The sequence below is a fragment of the Saccopteryx bilineata genome, chromosome 3 (assembly GCF_036850765.1).
Source record: "Saccopteryx bilineata isolate mSacBil1 chromosome 3, mSacBil1_pri_phased_curated, whole genome shotgun sequence".
Classification (NCBI taxonomy): Eukaryota; Metazoa; Chordata; class Mammalia; order Chiroptera; family Emballonuridae; genus Saccopteryx; species Saccopteryx bilineata.
This window is the reverse complement of record NC_089492.1, coordinates 222,811,081-222,824,687: the sequence shown is the minus strand read 5'-3', so window position 1 is coordinate 222,824,687 and position 13,607 is coordinate 222,811,081. Positions and strand designations below refer to the sequence as shown.

Below are 13,607 nucleotides of genomic sequence, written 5' to 3'. Positions count from 1 at the left end.
CATTAACGGAGCCAAAGGGGGAAAAAGTCATGTTTTCACTCTTAGTCATGTTTTACTTACTGTACTATATTACACTACATAATCAAAAACTGTCCTTTTAATAGAAGAATATGAAATTATAAAGTTTATGTGGATTAAAAAAAAAAAAAGACACTGGCCCTGGCCAGTTGGCTCAGCGGCAGAGCGTCGGCCAATCATGTGGAAGTCGCAGGTTCGATTCCCAGCCAGGGCACACCTGAGAAGCGCCCATCTGCTTCTCCACCCCTCCCTCTCTCCTTCCTCTGTTTCTCTCTTCCCCTCCGCAGCCAAGGCTCCACTGGAGCAAAGTTGACCCAGGCACTGAGGATGGCTCCATGGCCTCTGCCTCAGGCGCTAGAATAGCTCCTGCTGCAAGGGGGCATAGCCCCTGGTGGGCTTGCTGGGTGGATCCTGGTCAGGCGCATGTGGGAGTCTCTCTGCCTTCCCACTTCTAACTTTGGAAAAATACAAGGAAAAAAAAAAAGACACAACCAAATACAAGAATGTGGAGTAACCAGAACTCTAATATGCTACTGGCAGGAGTGTAAATTGAAACAACCACTTTGGAAAACTGACAATATTTACAGTTCAATAAATACACACTGTCTGACTCAATCAGCTATTTCAATCCTAAGTATATAAACAATAGAAATACATACATAAAAAAAAAGAAATACATGCATAGGTTCATCTAAAGACATGTACAAGAATGTTCACAGCAGCTATTTGTAACTACTGAAATGCCCATCAACAAGATATGTAATTTGTTGGTCATTCACACAATGAAACAGTATACACAGTATACAACAATAAAAATAAGCTAAAAGTTCATGCAACAATATAAAGCTCACAAGTATATACTAATTAGCCAAAGAAGACAGACACTAAGGAGAGCATACTGTATGTCTCTGTTTATATAAAATTTGAGAACAGGTAAAACTAATGTGTGGTAATAGTTAATCATGGCTGGCCCCATCTACTTGTACATATATATGTATGTGTGTGCACATGCACACACGGCATATAACGCAAGCAGCATTAATCCTAGTTCATACATGAGATCTGTTATAATGGCTAATGAGGCAGCTTAACAGACAGGATTATCTGTAGTACAGCAAAAAATAAGGCTGAATCTCTCAGTGGCCAAGCAAAAGAAGGAAACAGCTCTAAAAGATCATTTAAACACTTTTAGTTTTACCTGAGACTAGATAAACAATTTAGACTTTTCAATTTCATAAGTGAAAAAAACTCCCTTAGTTGAATGATGATTTAGAGGAGGTGAGTTGAGAAAGCAACTATATATCATTTTTAGGTCAAAACTAGCTTGGTTATTCCTAGAACAGACTAGCTCACAAATGATTCTTGGACAGCAAGACTGATTCATTTCAAGATACATTAATTAAGCACATGCTTTGTATTATGCATCCTACTATCATTAAAACATAATAGCTCTGTACAATCACTTATCTTTATTTATTTATTTATTTATTTATTTATTTAATTTATTTATTTATTTATTTATATTTTTCCGAAGCTGGAAACGCGGAGGCAGTCAGTCAGACTCCCGCATGCGCCCCACTGGGATCCACCCAGCACGCCCACCAGGGGGCGTCGCTCTGTCGCGACCAGAGCCACTCTAGCACCTGGGGCAGAGGCCAAGGAGCCATCCCCAGCGCCCGGGCCACCTTTTGCTCCAATGGAGCCTTGGCTGCAGGAGGGGAAGAGAGAGACAGAGAGGAAGGAGAGGGGGAGGGGTGGAGAAGCAGATGGGCGCTTCTCCTGTGTGCCCTGGCCAGTAATCGAACCCGGGACCTCCACACGCCAGGCCGATGCTCTACCACTGAGCCAATCGGCCAGGGCCCAATCACTTATCTTTAATGAACATTTGCAACTTAAATATTAATAATTCAGCAAGACCTATGCAAAATGTCTGATGTAAAGATCCATCTATTACATTCAATTTTATAAATGTTTTCCTTTAATCAACTTGCAGTTTTCTTCACTATCACTACATTTCATAGTCGCCTAACGGCATATAGCATTTTTAAATGCTTACAAATGACTCTTAAGCACCTGCTTTAAAATAGTAAAAACGAGTCTTATATGTACAATGATTTTATTTTATTTTATTTTTTCAATTTTATTTATTCATTTTAGAGAGGAGAGAGAAAGGGAGAGAGAGAGAGAGACAGAGAGGGAGAGAAAGAGGAGGGAGAGACAGAGAGAGAAGGTGGGGAGGAGCTGGAAGCATCAACTCCCATATGTGCCTTGACCAGGCAAGCCCAGAGTTTCAAACCGGCAACCTCAGCATTTCCAGGTCGATGCTTTCTTTATCCACTGCGCCACCACAGGTCAGGCATATGTACAATGATTTTAAATTCAAATTCCTCAGTGCTGTACTTTAGAATGGTTATGAATTTGTCAATTAGTAAAATTTAAAGAAAAGGCTAAATTTTCCATTAATTTTATTGTTATTGTTATCTTTAAGGTTGTTTAATGTCAGTTTCTTTAAAAGCCAGTCACAAGTTATAAATGATTACCGCATTTTCTGCTCCATATGACGCATCCCCCCCCCAAAGTACAGGGGAAAAGCCTGTGCATCTTATGGAGCAAATATACGGTATTTTATTAAATATTTTAACATATCATTTGGTTCAGAATATTTTTGTTCTTATTTTCCTCCTTAAAACCCTAGGTGTGTCTTATGGTCAGGTGCGTCTTATGGAGCGAAAAATATGGTATTTCAACTTTTCTGAAAGCCATGCTCCATCTGTTCTAAAAATTCTCAATGGTTTTGGTCAACACAGCAATCAAGAATGACAATTAAAACTAGAAAAAGTCTTAAGAACAAATAATATACTCAAGAGAAAACAACCCAATGTGCAGATTCATCATGAGTCGAGACATTTTAGCATTCCCTCTCAGGACAGAGTCCTCCCATTAGAAATATTTTGTTATACTGATGTCAAGTGCTGAAAGTCAAAATACAAAGCCCTTGAATCTTATCAGATCTATACCAACTCCTTTAAGTTCTTGCATTTTTTTTTCTTTTGTATTTCTCTGAAGTTGGAAACGGGGAGGCAGTCAGACTCCCGCATGCGCCCAACAGGGATCCACTCGGCATGCCTACCAGGGGGCAATGCTCTGCCCATCTGGGGTGTTGCTCTGTTGCAACTAGAGCCATTCTAGCACCTGAGGCAGAGGCGACAGAGCCATCCTCAGCGCCCGGGCAATTGCTGCTCCAATGGAGCCTTGGCTGCGGGAGGGGAAGAGAGAGACAGAGAGGAAGGAGAGGGGAAGGGGTGGAGAAGCAAATGGGCGCTTCTCCTGTGTGCCTTGGCCAGGAATCGAACCCAGGACTCCTGCACGCCAGGCCGACGCTCTACCACTGAGCCAACCGGCCAGGGCCTTAAGTTCTTGCATTTTTACTTCATTTTCTCTCAGACAAAAAATTTTCATCAACATACTAATCCACCCCTAAGTGGGTGCTCCACCACTTATTACAATCTATAGTGAAGGTTAAGGAGTTCCCAAGCTAGTTTCAATATTTCAATAACTTCTAACTGCCGTAACAAATCTCACATAGTTGAAACTTATTTGTAGTATTTATGTTCTATAAAGTTGCCACAAACTCTGATTTAGCCAATATGGAACCTTTTCTCCAAAAGGTAATAATAATAATGTAAGGTTAAGTTCCTGCAAGCCTCTCGTCCTATTTTCATCAGCCGATCAATACATAACCCTGTTTTTATGTATTTCTATTTAAAGACACCGTATTAAATATAATATGGTTATTTATTAACACTGAATTCATGTCAAGAGAACTATAATTCATACTTAAATAAAACTTACCTAACACTTATTTTCTCCCTAAGATACATCACAACCTTACTGCACTTAGGAACACCACACAGCACTTAATTCAGCACTAGGGGTTCATTTTAAAAAGCAAAACCTCACCTCCAAAAACCACAAAATGCCAAAGATGCGGCACAAAATAGACCATGAAAAAACACTGTTTACAGCATAATTGCTGTAAAAAGGCAGAGCATAACCTTATTCAGCTCAGTTCACAACATTTGCCCTGGCAACTCAAATTTTTCACAACTCTGCACATGTCTGTAAATAACCATGAAAGCTTCAAGACTTTGGGGTTACAAATAAATTTAACAAGTAGCTGAGTTTGTAAATATGGAACCTAGAAATAAGAAAAATCAACTGTTCACATATTTATAATTAGTTCTACGTATGTTTCTTGACTAGAAAGTTATATGGGAACATTAGCTATCTCCATGCTGATCAGAAGTATTGCAGTAATACAATTTGTTTAGTGAACAAAACCTTTGAAAATATGAGAAAAAGTATTGAAATTTCTAAAATTATTTTTATTCATTCATTCATTTTAGAGAAGAGAGGCAGAGAGAGAGAGAGAGAAAGAGAGAGAGAGAGAGAGAGAGAGAGAGAGAGAGAAAGGGAGGAGCAGCAGGAAGCATCAACTCCCATATATGCCTTGACCAGGCAAGCCCAGGGTTTTGAACCAGTGACCTCAGCATTCCAGGTCAACACTTTATCCACTGCGCCACCACAGGTCAGGGATAAATGAAATCTTTTATAGGAAAAAGGTTATCCAGGACATACACATATGTATAAAAAAATACACAGAATTTTTTTTTTGTGTGTGTGTGTGACAGAGAAAGAGAGAGACAGGGAAAGGAGCAGATAGGGACAGATACACAGGAAGGGAGAAAGGTGAGAGAAGCATCAATTATTCATTGCAGCACCTTAGTTGTTCACTGAATGCTTTCTCATATGTGCCTTGACCAGGGGGCTCCAGCAAAGCGAGCGACCCCTTGCTTAAGCCAGTGACCTTGGATCAAGTAAGTGACTTTGGGCTTCAAGCCAGCAACCATGGGGTCATGTCTATGATCCTATGCTCAAGCCAGTGACCCTGTGCTCAAGCTGGAGACCTCGGGGTTTTGAACCTGGGTCCTCTGCATCCCAGGTTGACACTCTATCCACTGTGCCACCACCTGGTCAGGCTACATGTTAATTCATTTTTTTTTAATTTTTTTTTTACAGAGACAGAGAGAGAGTCAGAGAAAGGGACAGATGGGGTGCAGACAGACAGGAACAGAGAAAGATGAGAAGCATCAATCATCGGGGGGTTTTTTTGTTGTGACACCTTAGTTGTTCATTGACTGCTTTCTCGTATGTGCCTTGATCGTGGGCCTTCAGCAGACCGAGTAACCCCTTGCTTAAGCCAGATGAGCCCGCGCTCAAGCTGGTGACCTCGGGGTCTCGAACCTGGGTCCTCCGCATCCCAGTCCAATGCTCTATCCACTGCACCACTGCCTGGTCAGGCTACATGTTAATTCTTGATAGCCACTCCCTACCTTCACAAAACCACAATCTCTTTACTCTATTTTCAGTTTTTTTCCACAGCACTTATCATCATATGACATTATTAAGCTAAACCATATGAAACTGCCAATTTTTAGGTCAAAAATGGCCAAATAACAGCAATTTTAAAACATTCAACCTATTATTTGCTTGCTATCTCTACAACTTGAATATAACTCAAACGGAAAAATCTGTTTCCTTTACTTTTACAATCTAGAGCCTATTCTAGAACTTGATGTCCAATACATATTTGTAAAGTGAGTGATTATACAATCATTACTAGACAGCATCCTTAATATAAAGTACAAATACCCATTCTAACAATCACTTAATATAATGGTATATTCTCTTTCATCATTATTTCTATGTGCATTTTTCAAATCAAAATTCATACACATAGTTTTGCATCCTGCTCCCCCCCCCCACACACACGTAACATGTCACATGGTTGATGTCTTAAAACTGTTAACGGCTATACAAAAACCTTCTAAGTAGTCTCTAATTTAACTATATCCATTTCCTGTTATAATATTTAGGCTACTTCTGATTATTTTTAATATTGATTATAATGTTTTGATGAACATCTTTGTACTATGTCTGCATTCCTATTAGTTCTTTAAAACATAGTTATTAGGTTATAACATACAAACTTTATTAAGCCCTTGATGGACAACATTATGTTGCTTAAGATAAAGCTTCAGCTCTGGCCAGTTGGCTCAGTGGTAGAATGTCAGCCTAGCTTGTGGATGTCCTGGGTGCAATTCCTGATCAGGGCACACAGGAAAAGCAACCATTTGTTTCTCAGCCCCTCTCCCTCTCACTTCTCTCTTTCTTTCTCTCTCTCTCTCTTCCCCTCCCACAGCCATGGCTCAATTGAAGCAAGTTGACCCCAGGCGCTGAGGATGGCTCCATTGCCTCCATCTCAGGCACTAAAAAAGAGCGCAGTTGTGAGCATGGCCCTAGATGGGCAGAGTATTGACCCCCAGTGGGCTTGCCAGGTGGATTCAGTCAGGGCACATGTAGGAGTCTCTCTGCCTCCCCTCCTCTCACTGAATTAAAAAAAAAAGTAAAGCTTTATTTCTTAATTAAAATTCTAAATTTATTTTAAAGTGACTCTAGACAGTGCATTAAGATATGCTTATTAAGCACACTTTACATACAGAAAACTTATAATATGGTTTACTAATCTGCTATCACTCAATGTAGATTTAAGTGTTTTAATGTTACTAATGAGACACAATTTTAAGAGTTAGGCTAACCAACTTATTATTTCATTTAGTTTTTTCTAATAAACCTAATCAACTTTTTTAAATGAAAAGGTTTAATCTGATGATTTGATTTAAAACAAAGAAAAACTTCCTTTTAAAGAAAATATGACAAGAGGTATGTGAGTGGTAGGGCTCTCAGATTCTTTTTGAATTTGGGTAAAACTAGCCCTTTCTGTTGTCTTTAAGGATTTTTTGTAAACTTTAACTCATTCAAAGCTCTAGATCCTCACTTTCTTATGGACACATGACTTTTTGTATTAACCTTTACTTAGGACCATTACTTATGTAAGTAGTCTTGATGTATTTTATTTTGAGAAATATAGCCTGACCTGAAGTGACTCAGTGGATAAAGTGTCAACCTGGAACTCTGAAGTCGCTGGTTCAAAACCCTGTGCTTGCCCAATCAAGGCACATATGGGAGTTGATGCTCCTGCTCCTCCCCCCTTCTCTCTCTCTCCTCTTTACAATGAATACTCTAAAAAAAAAAAGAAAAATATTAGAAATGACTTATATGAAAATCATAATTTCTTTACATCAGTTGTTTTGAACCTTTTTTACACTAGGAGACCAGTGAAAATAGAATTACAGTATTTCAGGGACCACTAAGGTAAAAATCACCCTGAGCATAAGCGAATTTGAATAAGATTATTGGGTCTGTAATCTTCATACATCAGGCTGATTAACTTTTTTGTAGACTGATGATTGAAAAACCACTGCTGTTAATGACTCATAGATTTTTCTTCCCTCAAGGAAATTATTTGTAATTTTAATGACAGGTTTCATTTTTAAGAGCCTTCTAACACTGATTGTTTATAACATCTGTGGTCATTACAATCTTTTCTTCTAAGTCTCTGAAATGGCTTTCAATGAACCCCTAACTAATATGAACTCTGGGGTGACTCAGTCACTACCTTTGGATTCCCATGACTTCTATTTCTATCTGGAAAGCAAAAACTAGTATTTTGGAAAAGCATGAGCTTTGGCATCACGTATTTGTCACTAGCAGAGTAAAAATCTTCTCTGAGTCTCCATTTCCACATTAATAAATGAAAAATAGCACTTACTGAGCACCTATTTTATATAAAGTACTTTATATACTCTATACATGAGTAGAAAGTACTGTATCATTTATAAGAAAAGTAAGCTTAGAAATAAATAATTTGCTTAAGAGTTACAGAACTCATAAATGCTAGAGTCAGGATTTATTAAATCCAGGTCTAATTCGAAGCTCACATTCTTTTTTACTACACCACAAAGCGGTAACTATAAAATGAGTCTGTGTGCCCAAAGAGATGTTCAGTAATGGTTAATTCCATATGCCCCTCCCTACTTTTCCTTCTTGGTCAGAATCACTTTCATACCAGCAATTCTCATCAACTTTTAGATTAAACTCCCTGCAAAGCATTTATTAAAAGCTCTGATAATCTTTATAAGTGTATTGTTTAATTAATCCACTAATTAAAACCAAAAATAACCCTGGCTGGATGGCTCAGTTGGTTAGAGCATCATCCCAAAGCAAAGAGGTTGCTGGTTCTATCTCAGGCCAGGGCACATACAAGAACTGATCTATGTTCCTTTCTCTCTCTCTCTTAGATGCTGCCTATTTGATTCCCAATCAGGGCACATATAAGAACAGATCGATGTGTCATACCCCCTGCCCCATTCATCTCTCACTAAAATCAATTAAAAAATAAATAATTTTTAAAATTTATTTAAAAATTGATTTAGAGCAAGAAGAAAGGGATGAGAGAAAAACATCAATTTGTTGTTCCATTTATTTATGCACTCATTGGTTGATTCTTGTATGTGCCCTGACCAGGTATCAAACTGCAACCTTGGTATATCGGGATGGTGCTCTAACCACTTAGTTATCAGCACAGAGCCACCAAACATAGTCTTAAAAAGAGCCTTACAGGCCCTGGCCGGTTGGCTCAGTGGTAGAGCGTTGGCCTGGTGTGCGGGAGTCCTGGGTTCAATTCCCGGCCAGGGCACACAGGAGAAGCGCCCATCTGCTTTCCACCCCTCCCCCTCTCCTTCCTCTCTGTCTCTCTCTTCTCCTCCCGCAGCCAAGGCTCCACTGGACCAAAGTTTGCCCGGCGCTGGGGATGGCTCTGTGGCCTCTGCCTCAGGTGCTAGAATGGCTCTGGTTGCAGGCAGAGCATCGCCCCCTGGTGGGCATGCCGGGTGGATCCCGGTCCGGCGCATGCGGGAGTCTGACTGCCTCCCCGTTTCCAGCTTCGGAAAAATACAAAAAAAAAAAAAAGAGCCTTACATACAACATTAAAAAACCATGGTTAGAGAAACAGAAAAAGTCAAGAAACCAAACTAATTCATCATACTGTGCTATTTATCCTCAAAATTCTTAAAACATACCATCTGGAGGAAAGGTTAAATAAAAGTCATTCTGTGAGTTATTCAGATCAAGACAACAAAAATACTTGAGTAGTTTTCCAGAAACCAAGCAACCATCAAACAGATAAGAACCTTGCAGTTGTCAGTATCATCATGGAACTATATAGTTCCTCTCAATTATCTTCTCATTTTCTCTTCATACATTAAATTGTGAGGAGCCAATTAACTGAAGGAAAGAACGTCTCCTAGGCCTCAACACTACCTTTCATATTAATTTAAAGCCTACAAATCAGGTAAACTGATCTAAATGGATAGAAATAAAGAATAGAACAGCAATAGATATTTCTGTTTCTTAAAAGTTAAAAAAAAAAAGGTTTACGAATTAAGGTTTGTAAATAGGTTTTTACTACCAAACTGTAGCACAGTACTATACTGAAGGAATTTTAAATGCACCAGCTGATTTAAAATAACCTACACTATGCCATGGCAGGATAGCTTGGTTGGTTACAGCATCACCCAAAAGCATGGAGGTTGCTGGGTTCGATCCCTGGTCAGGGCACATACAGGAACAGACTAATGTTCCTGTTTGTCTGTCTCTCTCTCCCCTTTTCTCTCTCACTAAAATCAATAAATAAAAATAAATTTTAAACCTACAATAAGCTTAACAGGCAGCTTCTTAGATTGATGAAAATGTTCTAAGACTGGAATGTGAGGACGGTTGCACAACACTGTAAACTTACTAAAAAATCACTAAATTATACACTTAAAATAGGACTCAGAAATACTCCCTCAAAATTTGTAATTAGTAAGGTGACCAGATGCTCCTTCCTTATATTACTACCTTGAAATTAATACCAGCATTTAGATCTATTGTTCCGTAAATCTGCATGCCTAACTTGAATTGAACCCCAAAATATAATTTTACCATATGGGGGCCTCCAGGTACTGGATTACATTATAGCCCTCTTCAATAAATAAGTGTTCTTGAATATGAGACCCGTGTGCAAACTACCTAAAACACCACCAGTAAGAAATGCCTTAATGACCAGGCGGTGATACAGGGCATAGAGCATTGAACTCAGACAAGGAGAACCCAGGTTCAAAACCCGAGGTCACTGGCTTGAGCGTGAGCTAACTAGCTGGAGCGCAGGGTTGCTAGCTGGAGCATGGAATCATACATGACCCTATGGCCGCTGGCTTCAGCAAGGAGTGACTTACACTGCTGTAATCGTCCCCCGCCCCATCAAGGCACATATAAGAAAGCAATCAATGAATTAAGGAGACTAAGGAACCACAACAAAGAATTGATGCTTCTCATCTCTCTCCTCCTGTCTGTCCCTCTCTGTCTCTGTCACAAAAAAAAAAAAAACACCCTTAATAAAATCACATGGAAGAGCCTGACCGGGTGGTCGTGCAGTGGATAGAGCATCAGACTGGGATGCGGAAGACCCAGGTTTGAGACCCCGAGGTCACCAGCTTGAACGAGGGCTCATCTGGTTTGAGCAAAAGCTCACCAGCTTGAGCCCAAGGTCGCTGGCTCAAGCAAGGGGTCACTTGGTCTGCTGAAGGCCCACGGTCAAGGCACATATGAGAAAGCAATCAATGACCAACTAGGGTGTCGCAACGAAAAACCAATGATTGAGGCCTCTCATGTCTCTCCGTTCCTGTCTGTCTGTCCCTGTCTATCCCTCTCTCTGACTCTGTTAAAAAAAAAAAAAATCACATGGAAGAAAAAAAAAGATGTATAAGGGAACATAAGTTTGGATAAATAATACAACGAATAAACTTAAAAGATTTATATATTTTTTTATTTTGGGGGGGGAGAGAGAGAGAGAGAGAGAGAGAGAAGAAGAAGAGGAGGAGGAGGAGGAGGAGGAGGAGGAGGAGGAGGAGGAGGAGGAACGGGAAGCATCAACTCCCGTATGTGCGGGTTTTGAGTCAGTGACCTCAGCATTCCAGGCAGATGCTTTATTCACTGCACCACCACAGGTCAGGCCTAAAAAAATTCTATTTTTAAAAATCAAAATATTAAAATCATAGCTATTTCCAGTTGTTTTTTGTTTTTTTGTTTTTGTATTTCTCTGAAGTGAGAAGCAGGTAGGAAGAGAGACAGACTTCCACATGCGCCTGACAGGCATCCCCAGCATGCTCACTAAGGGCCAATGCTCAGCCCATCTGGGGCATTGCTCCATTGCAACTGGAGCCATTCTAGTGCCTGAGGCAGAAGCCATGGAGCCATGCTCAGAGCCCAGGCCAACTTTGTTCCAGTAGAGCCTTGGCTGTGTGAGGGAAAGAGAGAGAGAGAAAGGAGAAGGCGAAGGGTGGAGAGGCAAATGGGAGCCTCTCCTGTGTGTCCTGACCAGGAATCGAACCTGGGACTTCCACACACTGGGCTGATGCTCTACTGCTGAGCCAACTGGCCAGGGCCCTACTGTTTTTATGTGTCTAAAACAGTCTTTGAATATAAGATCTGGAAAATAATTCTCATGTCTTTGTAAAATATGATACAAAAATTTCATTAGAATTCAATATATACTGCCTGGCCTGTAGTGGCACAGTGGATAGAATGTCGACCTGAACGTTAAGGTCCAGTTCAAAACCCTGGGCTTGCCCTGAGGAGGCACATACGACAAGCAATGAACAATTAAAGTGAAGCAACTATGAGTTGATACTAATCACTACCCCCTTCTCTCTCCTCTTGCTATAAAATCAATAAATAAAAATTTTAAAGCCTGACCAGGCAGTGGCGCAGTGGATAGAGCGTCGGACTGGGATGCAGAGGACCCAGGTTCGAGATCCCAAGGTCGCCAGATTGAGCGCGGGCTCATCTGGTTTGAGCAAAAAGCCCAGCAACTTGGACCCAAGGTCGCTGGCTCCAGCAAGGGGTTCCTCGGTCTGCTGAAGGCCCCCGGTCAAGGCACATATGAGAAAGCAGAAAGCAATCAATGAACAACTAAGGTGTTGCAATGCGCAACGAAAAACTAATGATTGATGCTTCTCATCTCTCTCCGTTCCTGTCTGTCCCTCTGTATCTCTCTCTCTCTGTAAAAAGAAAAAAAAAATTTTTTAAAAGGAATTCAATATATACCATGGTGCTGAAACAAGCAAAGACACAAATTACATGTACAAGATACAGTACTTAACCTCTGGGCTTCAACTTGCTCATTTGCAGAATTAGGGTAACAGTAAACATCCTTAAGAGGTTGTTGAGAACTAAATAATACAGTATTTATATGTATCTAGCATATAGACAATTTTCAGTAGATTTTGATTTTAGTATTACTTTTATAGGAATTTTAAAAATTACCTAGAGCAATCTTTTACAATATTCAATATACAGCAAACTGCCTGGGAATCAAGTTAAAATGAGATTGTTATTCGAGAAGATCTCTGTGGAACATAAAATTTGCATTTCTAGTTAAGTGCCCAGAGGTACCAAGAAAGAACACTTTTGAGTTACAAGGACAGCTCTCAAACTTCAGCACACAAAAGCTTGACGGGTGGTGGTACAGTGGATAGTGTTCACCTGGCACACTGAAGTCCCCAACTTGAGCGCAGGCTTGGCGTAGAATCATAGACATGATCCCAAGGCTGCTGGCTTGAGCAAGGTGTTACCCTGGTCAGCTTGAGCACCCTGATCATATGAGAAGGAATCAGTGAACAACTACAGTGATGTCACTACGAGTTGATGCTTCTCATCTTTCCCCCTTCACGTGTGTCTCTCTCACTCCAAAAAAGAAAAAAGAAAAACAAAGAAAAAAACCTTCACACATCCAAGTCACTTGGAAAGGTTGTATAAAACACAGATTTCTGTGTTCCATCCCAGCGTTGGAGAGAATCAGCATTTAAAACAAGTTCCGAAGTGATGATATGCTCCTATTCCCAGGCCCATATTTTGAGGACTACTGCTCACAGGTTCTCAGCTAGGATGTATATCAGTCATTTATGAGGTGCTTGTTTCTTTGATTAAATGTGTCCTGACTATACCCTAGCATTGGTTCTCAATATGTGGTCTCCTAACCTACTAAATCTGAAACTCTAAGAATGGGGCCTAGCCATCCACTGTTTTAAAAACAAACAAACAAGTATTCCAGGTAGTAATATTGCACGCTCAAGTTTGAGAGTCACGCCTGACCAGGAGGTGGTGCAGTGAATGAACTGTGGGCCTGGGATCCTGAGGACCCAGGTTCAAAACCGTTAGGTTGCTAGCTTAAGCGCGGGCTCTTCCAGCTTGAGCAGAGGGTCATTGGCTTGAGCGTGGGATCATAGATACGACCCCATGATCACTGGCTTGAGCAAGGGGTCACTGGCTTGACTGGAGGCCCCAGTCAAGGCACATATGAAAAAGCAATCAATGAACAACTAAGGTGCCACAACTATGTGATGATGCTTCTCGTCTCTCTTCCTGTCTGTCCCTGTCTCTAAAGTCTGAGAACCACTACCTTATAGCTACAAATAAATCATTTCCTTGTTGAAATTTTGCTAACTACAGTAAGAAAAAAATCTACCTATTGATATATGATTTAGGTCAAACTGGAAAATATCCTGCCTCTAATCAAGTAAGAACAG

General features: G+C 40.4%; 1 protein-coding gene across 3 annotated transcripts in view; it reads right to left on the bottom strand.

Annotated features, from left to right (window-relative positions):
- The window catches only part of ZZZ3 (zinc finger ZZ-type containing 3), a 118,681-nt gene that overhangs the window by 90,366 nt on the left and 14,708 nt on the right, over positions 1 to 13,607 (bottom strand). The gene's annotated exons all lie outside the window — the stretch shown is intronic.